This window comes from Conger conger, chromosome 9, assembly GCF_963514075.1.
Source record: "Conger conger chromosome 9, fConCon1.1, whole genome shotgun sequence".
NCBI classification, from domain to species: domain Eukaryota; kingdom Metazoa; phylum Chordata; class Actinopteri; order Anguilliformes; family Congridae; genus Conger; species Conger conger.
The window spans coordinates 53,166,029-53,184,900 of NC_083768.1; positions in this window are offsets into that span (position 1 = coordinate 53,166,029).

An 18,872-nucleotide genomic window follows, 5' to 3' on the forward strand; every position below is an offset into this window, starting at 1 on the left:
GGTTGAATGTTGTGCCTATGTTATCACCAAAAACACACACTGCCACTTAGCAAACCCCTCATAACAATACCATGCTCTATCAAAGCAATGTCCTAATCCAATGCTATTACCAGGTTTCGTTCATAACATCGGTTTATGTGGTATGATACCATATAGACATGTAGACTTGCGTATAATGAATACTAATGTAGGCCTACTTTCAACTTGCATGATAATCGTAAGGCTTAAATAAAGGCTGGCTGTCTAAGCCATTACCCATTTCAGTCTTCATGGGACTTCACTAGTACATTCAGCCCTGTTAAGTGGTGCTTCTGACTCCTTGCAGGGTTTTCCAAACAGACATGTCATGTATATGTTTGTGCACACTTGCAGGGAGGTAACTGTAAGATTGTGGTAAAGTTTATATAGACTAATTCTGAACTTTGTAATTATATTTAAATATTCCAAAGAACTCTGAGGGGATGAAATAACTATGCAATAGAGTAGCACACTCCGTTTGAGCCTAAAAGTACTAAAAGTACTCACATTTGTATATAAGGTTAGCATTAGATAAACTAACTGGTAAATAATATAACATGGTTTCACTGGCCTGTGGACAGATCAAACCAACAATAATCTTGTTTTTTGGCAACTTAACAAATCTCTGTTGTGGTCTGTGAATGTAACACAATGAGCACCATGCATTTGTCTGTGATCATCTTCACCTGTCTGTATAGTGAACCAAAATGTGTGTTCTGGAGACATACATTAGCTTCAGAAAGTATTCAGACCCCATTACTTTTTTGCACACTTAGTTTCATTTTAAATTGATTTTTTTTTTAACCTACCTACACTCAATAGCCCATAATGACAAAATGAAAACATATATTTAGAAATGTATTAAATCAAAAACTGAAATCTTGCATTTGTATAAGTATTCACACCCTTAATTCAGTACTTAGTATAAGCCCCTTTGGCAGCTATTACAGTTTTGAACCCTCTTGGGTAAGTCTCTATGCATCTATGCACCTGGGATTGGGCAGTTTATCCCATTCTTCCTTGCCGATCCTCTCAAGCTCCGTCAGATTGGATGCAAAGCATCTGTGAACTGCCATCTTCAGGTCTCTCCACAGATGTTGTACAGGGTTTAAGTCTGGGCTTTGGTTGGGCCACTCAAAGACAGTCAGAGACTTGTCCCAAAGCCAATCCAGCATTGTCTTGGCTGTATGCTTTGGGTCATTGTCATGTTGAAAGGTGAACCATTGCCCCTGTCTGAGGTTGCATGCACTCTGGAGCAGGTTTTGTTCAAGAACCTCTCTGTATATGGCTGCATTCATCCTTCCCTCAATTCTGACCGTCTCCTTGTCCCTGCCACTGAGAAGCACCCCCATAACTTGATGCTGCCACCACCACGCTTCACCTCATGCTCTCAGGGCTGTCATATGCCTTTTACTCAACAGTGGCATCCGACTAGCCACCATAAAGGCCTGATTGATGGAGTGCTGCTGATATGGTAATCCTTTTGGCAGGTTCTCCCATCTCTGCAGAGGAGTTCCGAAGCTCTGTTAGGATGACCAATGGGGTCTTAGTCACCTTCCTGACTGAGGCCCTTCTTGTCTGGTTACTCAGTTTGGCCATACGGCCAACTCTAGGAAGAGTCCTGGTGGTTCCAAACTTCTTCCATGTCACTATTATTGAGGTCACTTTGCTCCTGGGAATGTGGAAGTGGCTTGGCTTCATGGCTTGGTTTTTGTCCTGACATGCAGTGTGAATTGTGAGACCCCATATACAAGGTATATGCTTTTCTGAACAATCTATTCAATTTTCTACAGGTGGACTCCACTCAAGTTCTAGACACATCTCAAGGATAATTAAATAAAACAGGATGCACCTGACCACAATTTGGAGTGACGTAGCAAAGGGTCTAAATACTTATGTATCTTAGATATTTCAGTTTTAGATTTTTAATACATTTGCAAAAATGTCTAAAAACATGTTTTTACTTTGTCATTATGGGTTATTGAGTGCAGGTTGATGGCCAAAAATGGCAATTCTATCCATTTAAAATTAAATCTACAACACAATAAAGTGTGCAAAAAGTGAAAGGTTCTGAATTATTTTCTGAAGCCTGTACATTATTGCATGACACAAATCCCATGTGTGCTTGCAATGCTATTCTGACAGGTTAGCCTATGTCATATAAATGATGCACTACATTTAACCCCTTAAGTCTCACTGGCCCAGGGCTGGCCAATGAGAGTTTTTTTTGCATTCATTCCTTTCTTCATGGTGCAATTTTCAATCACTATGGTAACAGGAGATACCGTTTATAAGTGTTAAAACTCATAACATAACATATTTCAAGATGCAATTGCTTTAGCGACAACAGTTCCTATGGGTGGTAAAACAAGCGTGGGGGAACCAAACATTCTGCATAATAGTTTCTCATTCTAAAAATGTGATAACTCAGAGAAATGTCAATAGAATGTCCATTGTTTACATAGAATTATGTAAAGTAGCAAACACAGGTGTCGCTGTTCACAGGACAACAATACAACATACTTTAAAGCACAGAGTTGCCAGAAAGAATGGCCTCAACATAAAGTTAAGTGTCTGAAGTATGCAAAATAAAACATTGAGAAGCCTGAAGCCTTTTTGGACTGACAAAACCAAAATTGAACTTTTTGGCCAACACCAAAGAAGCTTTTGTTTGGAGAAAAAAGGGTGAAACCTTTGTAGAGAGGACACCTTGCCAACTGTGAAGCATGGAGGTGGATCCATTATGTTTTGGGGTTGTGTGGCAGCTGAGGGCACAGGAAATATTGTGGAAGGAAGAATGGATTCCACCAAATATCAAGAAATTCTGGAGGCTAATCAATCTTCAAAGGTCAGTCCAGACAATGAAGTTGGAGAGATTGGATATTCCAGCAAGGCAATGATCCAAAGCATACCTCAAAATCAACCATGAAGTGCCTCCAGGAAAGACGAATGAAGGTTTTGGAATGGCCACCACAGTCCCCAGACTTGAATATTTTTGAAAACTCATGGAGAGCTGTTTCAAAGTACTAACTGACAGGGTTCCCAAACCCTTTTTCTTTTTTTATTATTTTGAAACTGTAAAAAAGTAATCTTGCTTTAAAATTTGATGAAATGTGTAATGTTTAATGTTGTCGCATTTAGAGCTCAGGTTTGCTTTTGTTCGTTTTGATATTAATTGTGAAAGGATTTTTGACCGTGGGTTCCCAAATCTTTGCACACAACTGTACATTATGGATTGTACACAGCCACGTGTATCCCATGTTTTGAAAGTTAGACAGCTAAAATGTATTGACTAATTCTGCATGGGCAGAGAAACCATTTTAACCACATGATTCTTAATGCAATGAAAACCCATTTAATATAATAACAAAATCAATATTCTCAAGGTAATGGCAAAATCAAATTGATGCTGTGGTACAGGTTGTGAAAAAAAGGCTTGTTCTTCGTTTCGCATTGGGGAAGTAAAGTTGAACGTAATTAGAGGTTACTGACACTGGCTTAATGTTCCACAAGAATTGTCTTTATACTGTCATTAGGCTTCAATTGTGTCAGATAGCTGAGTGGGCTCTAAAAGGCAGGGACGGTCTATGTGACGTCTTCAGCCGGCTCCCTACTGTGATGCAGCAGCCATCTGCGCATACATCGATAGCCAGTAATTAGTTTGTTTGCTGTTTTTATAAATTTTTCTTCATTGTGTTTGTAAGCATCTACATGAGAGCCAGTCCACTGAACATAATAGCCCTGGACAGTAAGGGAAAAAATTAACGGCACAATTTAAGTGGAGGGAAGCTTTGCTGAGCAATTAGCCACTCTTCATGTTATCATCACTGGCCTAATAATTGTAATTAATTAATCATCTCACTCATTTGTGCACTCTTGCATACTCTATAAATGTATGGTAGAGGTATTGTGACTCCCATTGACTGTTACTTCTGATATTCATCCATCCATCCATTTCTAAAACGCTTACACCTGGTCAGGGTCATAGGGAGCAGGAACCTATCCCAGCATACATTGGGTGAATGACAGGAATACACCCTGGAGAGGTCACCAATCTTTTGCTGGGCTCACGCACCATTTATACCTCAAGGACAATTTACCTAACCTGCATGTCTTTGGATTGTGGGAGGAAACTGGAGTACTCAGAGGACACCTAGCAAACTCAGATTTCTGGCTTGTAGCTTCTTGCTGTGAGGCGACAGTGCTACACCACTGATCAGCCACACTTCCAATATGATTTTTTACAGTATCACTGTGACATAAAGTGTCATCACATTTTTATATGTGGTTAAATTAACAAATTAAGTGCTGAAAATAACAAATGTTATTTAGTGCAGTTAAATTACAAGGCCATAGATGGCCCTTTTCTGTAATTAATTAAGGATTAAATAATTAATTAATGTCACTTCGACATTGCAAGATATGGGATGCAATGCATCAATGCAGGTGCTTTAATTTTTAATTGTTGAGAGTTCTTGAAGTCACACGGAAGATTGTTGCCTGACAAATAACAGAATTTAACATCTGGTATAGAATCATAAGGTTCTAACTGATGTTTTTTACAAAAATCTGTTATTGTCATAAATATGTTGCATATATTGAAAACTATATACTTTTATTTAAATACATTTACTCACATGTTTCAATGTTTATTTAGTCATCTCAAACCACAGGTGCCAAAATTATTGGCACTCCTAGCAATTACTGTATATAAAACCAAACAATGTGAAACTGGCAATACAATTTGACTTAATTTAGTTAATCTCAGTCTAATATTGTGTCATTCCATCACTTCCTGTTTCACTAGTATAAAAGTATTTCAATAGTATAGAAATGAGATAACAAGCATGCAAAATCCCTTTGTCAACCATCAGCATGGGGAAATCCAAAGAACTGTCCATTCAGAAGACACATGGTGAGTGACCATCACAAGTCAGGTAATGGGTACAAAAAATACATACCACTTAGCACTGTAAGGGAAATAAAAAAAGGCATATAACATATGGAATGGTTGCAACTTTGACAGGAACAGGATGCAAGTGCATATTATCCTCAAGGACGGTAAGGAAGATGGTGAGGGAAACCATAAGTACCCCAAGATTGCAGTTTAAGAATTTGAGAGATTAGTTGTGTCTTGGGGGCACAAAGTAAAAAAAAAAAAAAAAAAAAAAAAAAAAAAGCATAAAATGGTACCTCCATACCAACAAACTCTTTTGAAGCCTTTACTGAGCACAATAAACAAAACCAAGGACTGGAAGAGTGTTATGGTCAGATGAGACCAAAATGGACCTTTTTGGAATTACACACCATCGACATGTTTGGCAGCAAAATGGAATGCATACAAGGGGAAGCACCTGAAATCTACGGTGAAATATGATGGTGGGTCATTGATGTTCTGGAGATGTTTTGCACTATTTAATGAATTCAACAATGTACCAGGAAATCTGGTTGCCTCTGCCAGGAAGCTGAGACTTGGTCATAGGCAGATTGTCCAGCAGGACAATGACTCCAAACATACATCAAAATCCACACAAATATGCTTAAGTAAAACCAACAACCATGTTCTGCAACTACCATCTCAGTTTCCAACCTTTGGTCTCAACTGAAGTGGAGGGTATCCCAAGGATATTAATGATTTTTACATAAAAATACTGTTGAAAGGTATGAAAAAATGCTACCTTTAAAAGGTTGTATCTGCTTGGAGCGCATTCAGTTTGGTCTCTTTGAAGCTCAATATCTCAAAACCACTCAGAATGCAAACAGAAACTTCTAAGGTCTAAGGTCATGATTTCTAAAAGTTGAGGATAGTGTGTATTGTAATCAGACATGTACTGTAAGAAATTAAACAACCTTAAAAAAACAACAACACCAAAAACAGCCGGAAAACAGCCTTTGGTCAAAAACACTGGGAGGACTTGATGGCAGGACGGTCTGTCGTACCAGTTCAACGAGTAACAATTAATCATGTGAGTGGCTGTCTGTCACTCCCCCCACATCCCACTATTGCAGGAAATTATTCCAGCAGTTATGACTTGCCAGTGGTTCCCTTTTGCTTATCCATCAAATATAAGAAATCAGATGGCATATACGTAAATTGATATCTTTTTCATATTAGCAATATTCATCTTTTGCATCCTGTCAAATTGAAGCTAGCTGTATATTGCACACATTGCCGTTTAACTGTGGTGAAACAGACGCACAGGTTTTGCTTATCCATAGAAAGTATAATGCCACCCCCAGTGTGACTCTCCAGACTCTGAAATTAAAAGTTCTCACTTTTGTTAGTCATTTTCCATGTATATGACAAACAGAACAGGGATTAACAAGCGTATTGGTTTATTTTGGGGGAAGTATAGATAACCTTAATTATCTATTCATCTTCTTGGCAAACTCTTTTAAATGTGAGTCAACGCAGGCTAAACTGACGAAATGAGAAAGGAAATTTGTAGTTTATTCTTACTTCTACGCCTGGATTTAAGGGGCAAAAAAATAAATGTGACTCGGGCAAACAAAGAGTCGGTGTGTGTTTCAGGAGTGTGGGCCTGGACTATATCATCCAAACTTGTCAAAATTAGGAGTGACACAGGTTACTCAAAAGGTCTGCAGAGAAATAGTCTTGAGTCTGCTGGGAAAACAGCTCAGAATCATTGGTTACCCTCTATCACATGTTTTCAAATGAACAAGGAATGAATGTACTTGTTTTTCCTCCTCTGCCATTTCATTGTGGTGGTTGGGTTTTATATCAGCCCATTGACTGACATATTAATTGATCTTGCAGGTAACCTTTTGGGTACGTGCATTGTATGGAAGCTTCAACCATTACTGGTAATCGACCCCCTCAAAATTCTAATGAGACTGTGACATAAACATTCTGGTATGTTCTTTGGTGTTGTCAAACCCTTGCTTAGTGATTGACTATAAACTGTATACTATGCACATGGCACCTGCATGCAAGTTGGCAGGGCATCAGCATTCACAAAAAATGACTTTGGAAGCTGATAGCTTATTTTATTCTGTTGTTATTTCTTTTTTTTTTGCAGTTGTTCATGAGTAGTAAAATTTAAGAGAGTGTGTGTGTGCTTCTGCGTGTGTGTGCGTGCATGTGTGTCTGTTTGTGGGTTGGCGAGGGGGTCGGGGGTTCAGAAGCTTATAAGATTATATCAAGTCATGTAAAAAGGGTGAAAAACAGGTGGAATGTTCTTAAAGAAAAGCAGCACTGACATTAACATATAAAACAGGTTAGGATGACATTCTCATATCCCCTCCCTGGTTTTCCATATGCTTACAATAAGTTTATGCACACCCTTAATAAAAATAAAATACTAATATAAACTTAAAATTCCAAATTAGGTATATGTCTGGTTATACTGTATGGCCATGGTGTAAGTATATGATAGGTCTTGGGTAAAATATCTTAAAGCATTCGGTCAAAACCAATCCATGGATTAGTTGGATGTTTGGACATGTATTGCTTGCTGCTTGGATGCAACACTTTTTGTATTGGTCCTTTTGCTGCTGTTAAAAAACACAAGAGGACACACATGCATATATCCTGTCTGTGTTGACTGATCCACTAGAAAGTGAAAAAGTAAAGCCATTACACACAGACCCACCATTACCCCACTTTTTCAGTCAATGTATTGAACTGAAGGCGTTTTCCCTTCAATGCAGTTGCATTTTTCCTCTTCAGACTTACAACAGAACAATGCAAGTAATTACTCTGGATTTTTTCAAGTGCAGTCAGAATGCTAGAAATATAGGATACTTCCTTGGTGATTCTTGTTTTGCATTTTGTTTCTTTCTGTGATGACTCAACTGTAACCATGAGAACCAGTGATTGTACTCTGCATGTTCTGCCTCAAAGTAGAAAGGAAGAAAAAAAAGACTTAAACTGATTTGGTGCTTGCATAGAGCAGCATGTTTTATTGCAAATATGAGTTGCTTGGGAATAAAGAAACTTCTTTTGTAAACGCTGACAATACCACTTGTCAGATGAAACATGATAACTGACTGTTCAATATGTAGCATACTGTCTGAAATAAAAACACTAAAACAAAGTTAAACGGCTTATGTAGACCCGAGCAAATCAACGATTTCAGGTGTAATTGCGACTGAAATTCAAATTCCATTCATCTGAGGGGGCTTATAGTGCGGCCTGTCAAAATGCCTCCCCTGGTTTTATTTGAAGGTCCAGGTGGTGTGTTTTTCAGGAAGGGGAAAAGGAAAAGACTTAGAGATTAGCCAACATGCTCATTTCATTCCGAGACAAATGCTCCTCTGATGATTTCCCACAATGAATTTAGCGAGCGCTGCAAACGGAGATTAGGAAAAAGCCCTGGAATCTTTAAGACAACTGCCTTGGCACAGCAGAAGCAGGAGAAAGCCCTGAGGCCCAGCCCTCCGCCCAGCCCTGTTTTCCAGAACGCCTGCTTTTTAGTGTTTGTGCGTCGCATCTGGGTTCACTTAACCATGAGGAGGAACCCGCTTGCTCTTGGGTTGCAGGTTTGAGTGGAGGCTCTGTTTTTAGCGTTGGGGAGCGCCCGCCTGGACCTTCTCAAGCAGCCTGGGTGCATCCGCCCATCCCTCCTGAGGGGCAATTTCGCCCATCCCAGATGCCCCCTGTGCATGTTTAGTGTAGCTCTTCATTTGAGCTGAAAGATGTTAAACAGATCCATTCAGAAGCCCGTCTCCTTGAGGTTTTTAATAGGGGGAGCCGAACGAGACTGGGGAAGCAGAATGTAAACCAAGCAGCATCCATGAAATGAGTATAAAATCATTGGCGATCCCCAGTGTTTCCTGACATGGCCCTCTCCAACCCGACCCCACCCCTTTGAGAACTTCAGAGCGGTTCAATCAATCTGTTACCTTGGCGATTAAAGCAAATGACTTCTCTAAGTAGAAGCACGGCCTATAGGATTGGTCCGTGTTTAATTGTGAAACTAATGTCAGAGCTGTTTATTTTGTTCGATGTTGAACAAAACCAGTGTGGATATGACTGTTGAGTCAGTCATCATCTTGTTATTTTAACATGGGTTTATTTTAATGTAAACAAAAAGAGCCTGCCACAGCCAATTATATACTGTATACATCACTGCCATTTTTACACGACAACATTTTGTGTAATTTTGAGATTTTACCTACCGTATGTCTAATAGATGTATAGATTAGACTTATTGAAGATATTGAAAATGGATATGCTATGCGTTCATTATATGAGGTGGATAGCTCAAACACATCATGTAATTGTGAGTTTGTGCAAGTTGTTTTGTGTTTCATGCAGTCAAATTGTTAAATTAGTTCAATTAGATGTGAACACATTTGGATACTATTTGGGGGCTTTCATAATGTTTTGTTTTCAATTGTATAAGGTTTGCTGTTATGATTAATTAGCCATTCGTAATGTGTAAAATATACTTGTCCATGAAGGTATAGTGCATTTTCAGTTAGATAATCAATGGGTAGCCACAATACAGAAAAAAATTCAAACAAATACACACAGAAGATTATTGAAGAACAGGAAAAGTAATCACTCACCCCTGTTGGACCGCCCTCCCCATAATAAATTCCAGTGACCTTTAGTGTAGTGCATTGTTGACACTTTATGTATGAATCAGTGCTGTACTTAGTTGTTCACTAAGAAGTCGTTTTTGAATAAGAACTGTCTTATTCAGTCCATTCCAAAGATCGGTGCTTTTTCAGCCCCCTTTCTTTATGTTGATACATATGAAAAAATTACTCTCAACAGCTTTGAGGTTCACACTGAATGTATTATGTAAGTTGTTATTTAGTGTGTTGTAAAACAACAGACACAAGTTAGGAACAGCTTCCATTCCTGTGAAATGCGTTGATTTTCCAAGTTCGGGTAATAAATCAACTTGTTTACCGTGCCTCATCGTGTCTTTGATTAGCAGTATCTGCCACCGGAACACATGTAAATGCAGAAATTTATTTTGCTACTCATACTCATATTCTCATACTTTTCCCATTTACTCTCCTTTTCTTTGCTACTCTGAAAGACATGGAGAATATGTAGTCTCTCTTTTAATGTGCATTTACAATCTAAATATAGTCAGAGCAAATGCATTATAAACCTAGACACAGGCCAAATCTAACACAATCTTACACCTTATAAATTGATGCATGATAATGCATCGACTTTTAAATTCCCATTGGTATAGCATAAAGAATAATAATAATGGATTGCATTTATATAATGGCCTCTTTTATAATGATCTCTTTTCATCTCAAAGTGCTTTACAGTGAAGCAGGGAAGCTCACCACATCTACCACAATGTGCAGCACCCATCTGCGCAATGGACTGCCACCTTTTTGCACCAGAATGCTCACCTGCTGAGGGAATGTTTTCCATTGCAAAGCATGTTTTGCTTATTCATTGTGCGAACAAGATCTAAGCCCACTTTGGAGGATGTGGGATGGAGCTGTTTCTCTAAAGTCATTCACAGTTTCCAGACTATAGTCACAGTGTGCGTTGAGTGCTTCCACACAAGGGTTACTGTAGATTATTTGAGAATAGACGACTCCCCTTGATTATTTAGAATTTGTATTCAGTTCATATCAAACTGAAGCAGTTAAACTTTTAGTCAAAGAGGAATTACACTTTTGTAACTAGTGGCTAGACGAGTGTAAATTTGTTCCTTGTTTTGTGTTTCTGTTTGCTGTCCATGTTGTTTATTTGCTTTCTGTCTTTTTGCCTGTATGATTTATTTGAATATAATAAGACAAAGATGAAATATAGTTGAGAATGTCAGTTCCAAACAGTAAGTATCAATAATGTACTGCACGAAAACCTTGTTTAATTAAACTTTTCAAAGATATAAATGATTTACAGTGGGGTGCAAAAATTTGGGCACCCCTTGTTTAAATGTCTGTTACGATGAATCTGTATGTGATCAAAACCAAACCTGAACTCTAAATGAGTTAAACATGAGACCTTTCTGCAAATTTTTAAACAATTTTTTATTATATTTTTTACAGTTTATAAATTATTTTTAAAAAAGGAGAAGGGCCCTGTGCAAATGTTTGGGAACCCTTTTGGATTATTCTTTGTTACTTTTTAAAACAATGACTACTAAGGCCCAGACCCAGGTGATTTACTTGTTAGGGATTCAATTAGTCTAATTCCAGGCTCAACCTTTTATTCTGAAGTATCTGTAGTGGCTGTTGTTAACAACAGCTTGGTGTTAAAACCAAGGCATGGTCTGGAAGACCAAGAAAGATTTCAGATAGAATGGCCTGAGACTTGGTGAGAAATGCTCAGAAGAACCAAAGGAGGTGCAAAAAAGAATAGCAAACACAGGTCAAGCTGTTCAGAGGATAACAATACAACATACTTTAAACAACAGAGATCTGCATGGCAGAATTGCCAGAAAGAACGACCTTAACACAAAATTAAGTGTCTGAAGTATGCAAAAGAAATCACTGAGAAGCCTGAAGCCTCTTGGAACAATGTACTTAGGTCAGTCCAGACTTCGAAGTTGAAGATAGGTTGAGTATTCCGGCAAAACAATTATCCAAAGCATACCTCAAAATCAACTATGAAGTACCTCCAGGAAAGACGGATGAAGGTTTTGGAATGGCCACCACAGTCCCCAGAATTTAATATTATTGAAAATCAGGGAAAGATCTCAAACATGCTGTACATGGCCAAAGAATATTTCTGAGCTAGAGATGTTCTGCCTGGAAGAATGGGGAAAAAATCCAAAAGTGAGAATTGAAAGACACTTTCAAAGGCTACAGGAAGCTTTTACAAGCTCAATAGTTGCCCGAGCAGGTACCAACTGAAAGTACTAACTGACATGTTTTAGCACTTTTGCACAGGGCCTTTATTTATTATTTTGAAACTGTAAAAGAAGAAATGTGTCGTTTAATGTTGTACCATTTAGAGGTCAGGTTCGTGAGTCCAGCATTCAGTTCAATATTTCACACACACAAGTTTTCACATCTATGAACAATACAATTTTGGTGTGTTTCAAATTAACCCTCATATGTAAACAAATATTATTTTAATTTTTTTAAGGGGAACAGAATAGTCTGATCTTTTTGTTAATTATTATGCTATACTCAGAGAGGGCAATACAGATGGAGAAAAAGTGCCATGGTAGAATAGAAACCCCGTTTGTGCATGGGGAATTGCTATATGGCTTGTGAGGCAGCTGGTCCACAGACTGCATCACACATCCTGCTGTAAAACATTTTTTGTACTTTGAGTCAAACATTGAAATAAAATCTGTTCACCATGTTTATGGGCCTCCCCATTTCTTTCTGGATCTTCAAATTTGATTTACCAACTACTGATCAAAAACCATTTATGATACTTCAATTTACACTTACAATTGCACTTGTATAGATCAGCTGCGAATGCAATAACATTATGTTTAGACCTCTGCATTTTATAAAATGCTCAATTTGTTGTAAAAGGGTGTAAGATCAAACAAAATTGGATTTACGTGAACACACTCTACATCCCCACTTGAGCAAATAAATTCTCATTTAAATCAATCTCTGCAATTTACAAAGTAACCCCTCATATTATGGTGTTCCCACATTCAAACATTATGGCTTTCATGCTATTATAATCTCCATACACAAGGATGGATTCTTGTGAGTTTTTAAAATAGGTGATTTTTTTCCATGTCTTTCAGTGACTTTACCTCACCAGCAGAATCAAGGTGCAGATTAATATTTAAGGGGCCAGGCTTACAGAAAATGGTTGTATAACTTTGCTAATGGAAAACTGTGAGGCGGCTCAAAATGTTAACCTTTTTTTCTGTGGGTGCAAATAGGCTTCATGCCTGATACTCCTCCGAATCTCATTTTCATATCATGAATACATCTCCAATGCCTTTCAGTTTTTGACAGGACCCAGTGTCACAGCGGGAAGAAAAACCCATCCGCAAGTTAAATACAAAAATCTGCATGGCAAAATCTATATGTGACTGATGGACAAGAGCAAAATATAAGACAGGGTAGATTTGTGTCAGCATTTGACAATAAAGAAATAAAAACAATGAAACTGTCAGCATTCCCAAACTGTGTGCGACCACACTTCTAAAATACTCCCCATGCCTTGGTTTCTTTAAATAGAAATTATCTGACCTTTGGACCTCATGGGTCAGCCATCATTGACCGTTAATAGATACACTCTGGTAGGAAAAGTAAGAAGCAGACTAATCACTTGTTTATATCCAGGCTATTTTAAACACTGTGTCCGGATGACTAAATATAGGCACTTTGGCAAAAATGTCCACCCTCTTGGTTGTGGTTCTGCCTATTTTCTTAAGGTCAACAGATGTCATTCCCAAGACTCTTAGGTTTTGAATCTTGCTGTTGTGAATAGCTGATGATGACATTTTTAAAGCATTCCAAGCAATCACAAAACAATCATCACAAGATCTTTGTTGTTGATGTTGCAAAATTATGTCTTACACTGTCACCTAAGACATAAAATGAACAGGCATAATGACTGGAAGCATATAAATAAGCATAAACCTAAAGATTATGAGTCAGTACAAGAATGACAACAATAACTACTGAGAAAATAACACAAATTATTAGATAGGTCACTATACCAGGTTTTTTAACCTATAAAATGAAATGGCCTGAACAACATTAAATCTTTTGACATGCTCAGAAGTAGAATGTGGCCAGTAGATTTTAGTTCTTAAAACATTACTGACAGCTATTTTCTAATAAGTGATAGAGAGCTGTGCCATCAATATTTGTGGAAGAGGAATTTCCTGGTAGAGCCTATTTTGAAAGAGCAGATGACCTGCTGAGAAAAATACTGTGGTTCATGCTGTTACTCTGAGACTCCAAGAAGCCACTGACAAAAAAGCTATGAATTATTTTGTGCGCAAAATGCATTTTCTTTGAAGACCATCTGCCATTAGAGCCCTTTTGCTCCCTTTTAAATTGTTTTTTATGCTGTGAGTAATGTTAACCTTTGCTTTTGTAGTTACGGAATTCCCTTTTTTTCTCACAAAGCATACAGCAGCTGCAATGCCTGGAAATAAAGTAGAAGAACCATTTAACACTGGATAAAAGGATGTCTGATGGCAAAGATGGCCTCAGCTCCTGCATGTGGTGTATGTATGTATATATGTAGTTGGCTCCAGAATTATTGGCACCCCTAATGCTTTTTGTTTAGTAATTTCATTTTTTCTACAAAATTGGCACCCCTAAAAATTAAACAATGTGAAATTGCCAAAACAATTTGACTTGAATTTAGTTCATCTCAGTCTAAAGGAGCTATATTGTCTCATTCCATCACTTCCTTTTTTAATAGAGTATAAAAAATGAAGTAACATATGGAGTGTTTGCATATGAAGAGGATGCATGTCAGGTTTCCGTGTTTTCTGATATTTGTTTTGTCAAAGTCTTTAGTGTTTTCACTTATTGTTACTCTCCATGCTCACCGTAGTCTGTCTGTCTGTTCATTCATTCCTTGTCATTAATTTCACCTGTCTCCCACTTCCTGATTGTTTCTTACACCTGATTGTATTTCCCTCTCATTACCTGTGCATTCAAACCCCTGTTTGTCTCAGTCATTGCCAGATTGTCCTGCGCTTTAGCCATACTCTCCAGCATTATTTTCTGTCTGATCTCCTGTGTTTTGTCCCGTTTCGTTTACAACTGGATGACATTCTCATCTTCTCTGCCTCCCTGGAGGAACACACTCCGTCTTCTCCTGGTGAACTGGCTATTCGTCAAAGCCGAGAAGTGCAACTTCCACTGCTCCAGTTCCTTGGCTTTGCCGTCTCCAGCGGGCTGATTTAAATGGACCCTGAAAAGTCCTCTGCAGTAGCTAATTGGCCTTCCCCACCAACTGTAAGGAGCTTCAACGTTTCTTGGGCTTTGCCAATTTCTACCAGACGTTCATCCACAGTCATTACAGTTCTGTTGCTGCTCCTCTGACCACCTTGACCTCCAGCAAAGTAACCTTTGGCTGGACCCCTGAAGCCAATGCCACTTCCTGGAGCTCAAGAAGCGCTTCTCCTCTGCTCCTGTCCTGACTATGCCTGACCCAGAGGTGGACGCCTCCGACAAAGGTTTCGGAGCAGTACTATCGCAGAGATCCCTGGAGAACAAGGTCCATTCCTGTGCTTTCTTCTCTCTGCATATCTTGTCCTCAGAGAGAAATGACAGCATTGGTGACCATGAGCTCCTGGCGGTGAAGCTGGCATTTGAAGAGTGGTGCCACCTGCTGGAAGGAACTACCATCCCATTCATTGCCTGGACCGACCACCGCAACCTGGAATATCTGAGAAGATTAAGCCCCGCCAGGCCCAGTAGTCCCTATTTTTTAACGGGTTCCACTTTAAGCATGACGCTCTCTCTCAAATTCACTCACCTCTCCAAGTTGACAAAGAACCTGCCACCATCCTGCCTCCCAGTACCCTGGTTGTCGCCATCCCGGTCGACTCTCTCCCATGGGTTGAGTACTTCCCAAAACCTTATTCCCTCTTACAGCTTTAACTCTGGCAGCTAGAGTTTTTGGTAAAGCCCTTTCATCGCCCTCCAGGTGTTGGCTCATTAAATGTATAAGGAACAGGGTGTGTTCATGACTAAAACCCATATTGGGGGGCAAGTAGGTAATTGGTGAGACCTCATCAATTGGCTGCTCTTGTCCCTCACATGCATACTCAAAACCAAGATAAAGAATAAATAGCAATGCCCCAAATATTGACTACTCTGCTGCTAAAGCAAGGGTTCAAAGTTATTATTGGCAGTGATATGTCTCTCGCGTTCACACAATTCAATTCACACAGTTCACACAAGTCAACAAAAATATTTGCATCCTCACGTTAACATTTTTTCGTGGGAATGTCATGTGATCGCTGGGTGGCCGCCCATAAACCAGTCTCAAGGGTGGAGTTTGAGTGCCCGTTACTTTCTGGGAAACACAGGCTGGAGATTTAAGCCAAACACGTCTAATGACATTACTGGACGTGTTTGCCCTGAGAAGTTTTGCCCCATATATATGAAACTGAAGATGAGTGTTATCGTTTATTAGCTAATAATCAAACGCACGCAACATCATTGAGCATGCTGCGGTTTGTATTCGTTTTAACTGACCGAGAGGTCTGGAGTAAAAATGTGACCAACAGGATTGGAACTAAAATAGGTGGCCGATACAATTGAAAAATCAACATCACATTGTATTGGGTGGCTAATTACCACACAGTTTTCTCACACAAAACTAGCTGACCTTTATCAGTGCAGTAGCCAGCTATATATATTACTGCTTTGAGGCTCATTTGATACCTTGGGCCCTTGATCACTTAAAACCATTTAACCAACAAATGTGTTCTATACTGTATCGGCATAATTTACAGGTGAAGATGATGCTGAAGTCATGGCATGCAAAGGATATGCAACCAAATACAAAACATGACTCTTTTATTTGACATTATGTTAATTTGTCCCAATCATTGGAATGGGAGACTACATATAAAAACTGCTGTAATTGCTACACGGTGAAACCAAAATGTATTCAAATTATTATGATGGGTTGAGTACCATAATCACAAAATAATTGTATAATGTACCATACTTACGATGTCATCAAGATATACAGTATGAACTTAAATTTGCATATGACATACAGGGTAACAAAGTGGTCATGACTTAGCTTAAACTAAGAAAACATGTGACTGCTTTTTTCAGAAGATGCAGCTGCTTATGTGTAAATTAGCAAAATGACCAAACAGTAATTTAAGAAGGGTCAGGGGCAGTGGCTGGGATTGCAGCACATCATTGCTCACTAGAGATCCCTGCCACTCAATCTGGCAGCCCCAGTCTACCTGTTGAGCTGGGAAATAAGAGTGTTCCTAGGACTCGTGTTCGTGCACAACTGACTTGTGAACTGTGGGGTCATAAGAAGTGATGGACTAACATCTCATGCTGGACCCAAATTGCTATCCCAAATTGACAATCTAGACAATAACCCCTGCATGAGCATAACTCTGCATTGCAAATTGGAGAGAATAAAAGTAATTAATTCATAATTCATTCAAAATGTCATCACTGAGGTTTAATTTATGACTCTTCTGGTCACACAGTACAGCAAGAGAGCTAACAGCGATCTAAGGCTCAACTTTCTCGACAATAACTGGTAGTCTGTGCACACCTGACATGCATTTCAGAAGAACTCTAACCATACTGCTGCCATATCCTGCCTAACAGATTTTATGACTCTAACCTGCCTAGTCAACTATGCAACATGAAATTCACGAGGGCACTGCAAAAAATTTACAGCAGTTGTCATCTGTGAACTATTGCCAATAAACTGCATCACTTTATTACTTCACTTATCTCAAAGTAATTGCGCACAATAACATTACTAATGACAGTGCAGGTGCTGTGTAACAAATATATAAATTATTGGATTAATCATAATCATCATTATACAGTAGAGTTGCTGTATATTGCCTACCCTGATGGTTCAGGGACCTGGCAATAGATTTGCTCCTTTGAATTCCATTTTTATGGTAAAATATTGATAGTGGGATAGTACTGTACTGCTGTTAATAATGTAATGTGTAATGTTTGCTAATTAAATCACTTTAAGAGATATGCCTACCACATTAAGCAGACAGAAGGCTATCTCAAAGCCACACTGCGCAGTAACCCTTGCGCATTTGCTCCAGCATACAGTAGGCTCCAGAAATATAGACACCCTTAATAAAAATTGAGATACATAAACAATATGGATAATGATCTATACTTAGTGATCACCTCATTAGGTAGACCTGTACACCATCTTGTTTATGAAAATATTTACTCACCCAATCACATGGCAGCAACTAAAAGCATAAAAGCATGCAGACGTGGTCAAGCGGTTCAGAATGGGGAAGAAATGTGATCTAAATGAGTTTGACCATGGAGTGATTGTTGGTGCCAGACTGGCTTCAGTATCTCAGAAACTGCTCACTTGACATTCCACACAGTCTCCAGAGTTTGCAGAGAATGGTGTGAAAAACAAAAAACATCCAGTGAGCAGCAGTTCTGTGGGCAGAAACATGTTGTTAATGAGAGAGGTCAGAGGAGAAGGGCTAGACTGGTTGAAGCTCACAGGAAGGTGACAGTAACGCAAATAATCAAGCATTACAACAGTGGAAGCAGAAGAGCATCTCTGAACACACAACACATCAAATCTCTAAGTGGATAGGCTACAGCAGCAGAAGACATATTAAGTCTAATAAATACATTTCAATACATTTCCTGTCATGTTTCTTATGTAGTAATCTCACTTTTTCTGAAAACCACAAGGGCCAAAATTATTGGCACCCCAAACAATTATTGTGAATAGAATAAAATAAAGTGAAATTGGAAATACAATCTTACTTAATTGAGTTAATCTCAGTCTAAAGGAACTATAGTGTGTCATTCCATCACTTCCTGTTTCATTAGAGTATAAAATGAGGTAACAAGCATGCAAACCTTTGTCAACTATCAGCATGGGAAAAGACAAAGAAGTCAATTAAGAAGACACAGATGATAACTGACCATCACTAGTTGGGTAATGGGTATAAAAAAAACTTGCCAGGAGGAGGACACAAATGCATATTATCCCCATATGGCAAAGGGAGGCCAAAATGGAATGCACAGAAGGAGAAGCACCACATCCCTTCTGTCAAATATGGTGGTGGGTCATTGATGTTTTAGAGATTTTTTGCTGCCAGTGTTCCAGGGGCAGTATTTAAGATCAATGGCACAATGAATTCAACAAGTACCAGGAAATCTTGGCAGAAAATCTGGTTGCCTCTGCTACGAAGGTGATACTTGGTCATAGGTAAATTGTCCAGCAGAACAATGCCTCCAAACATACATGC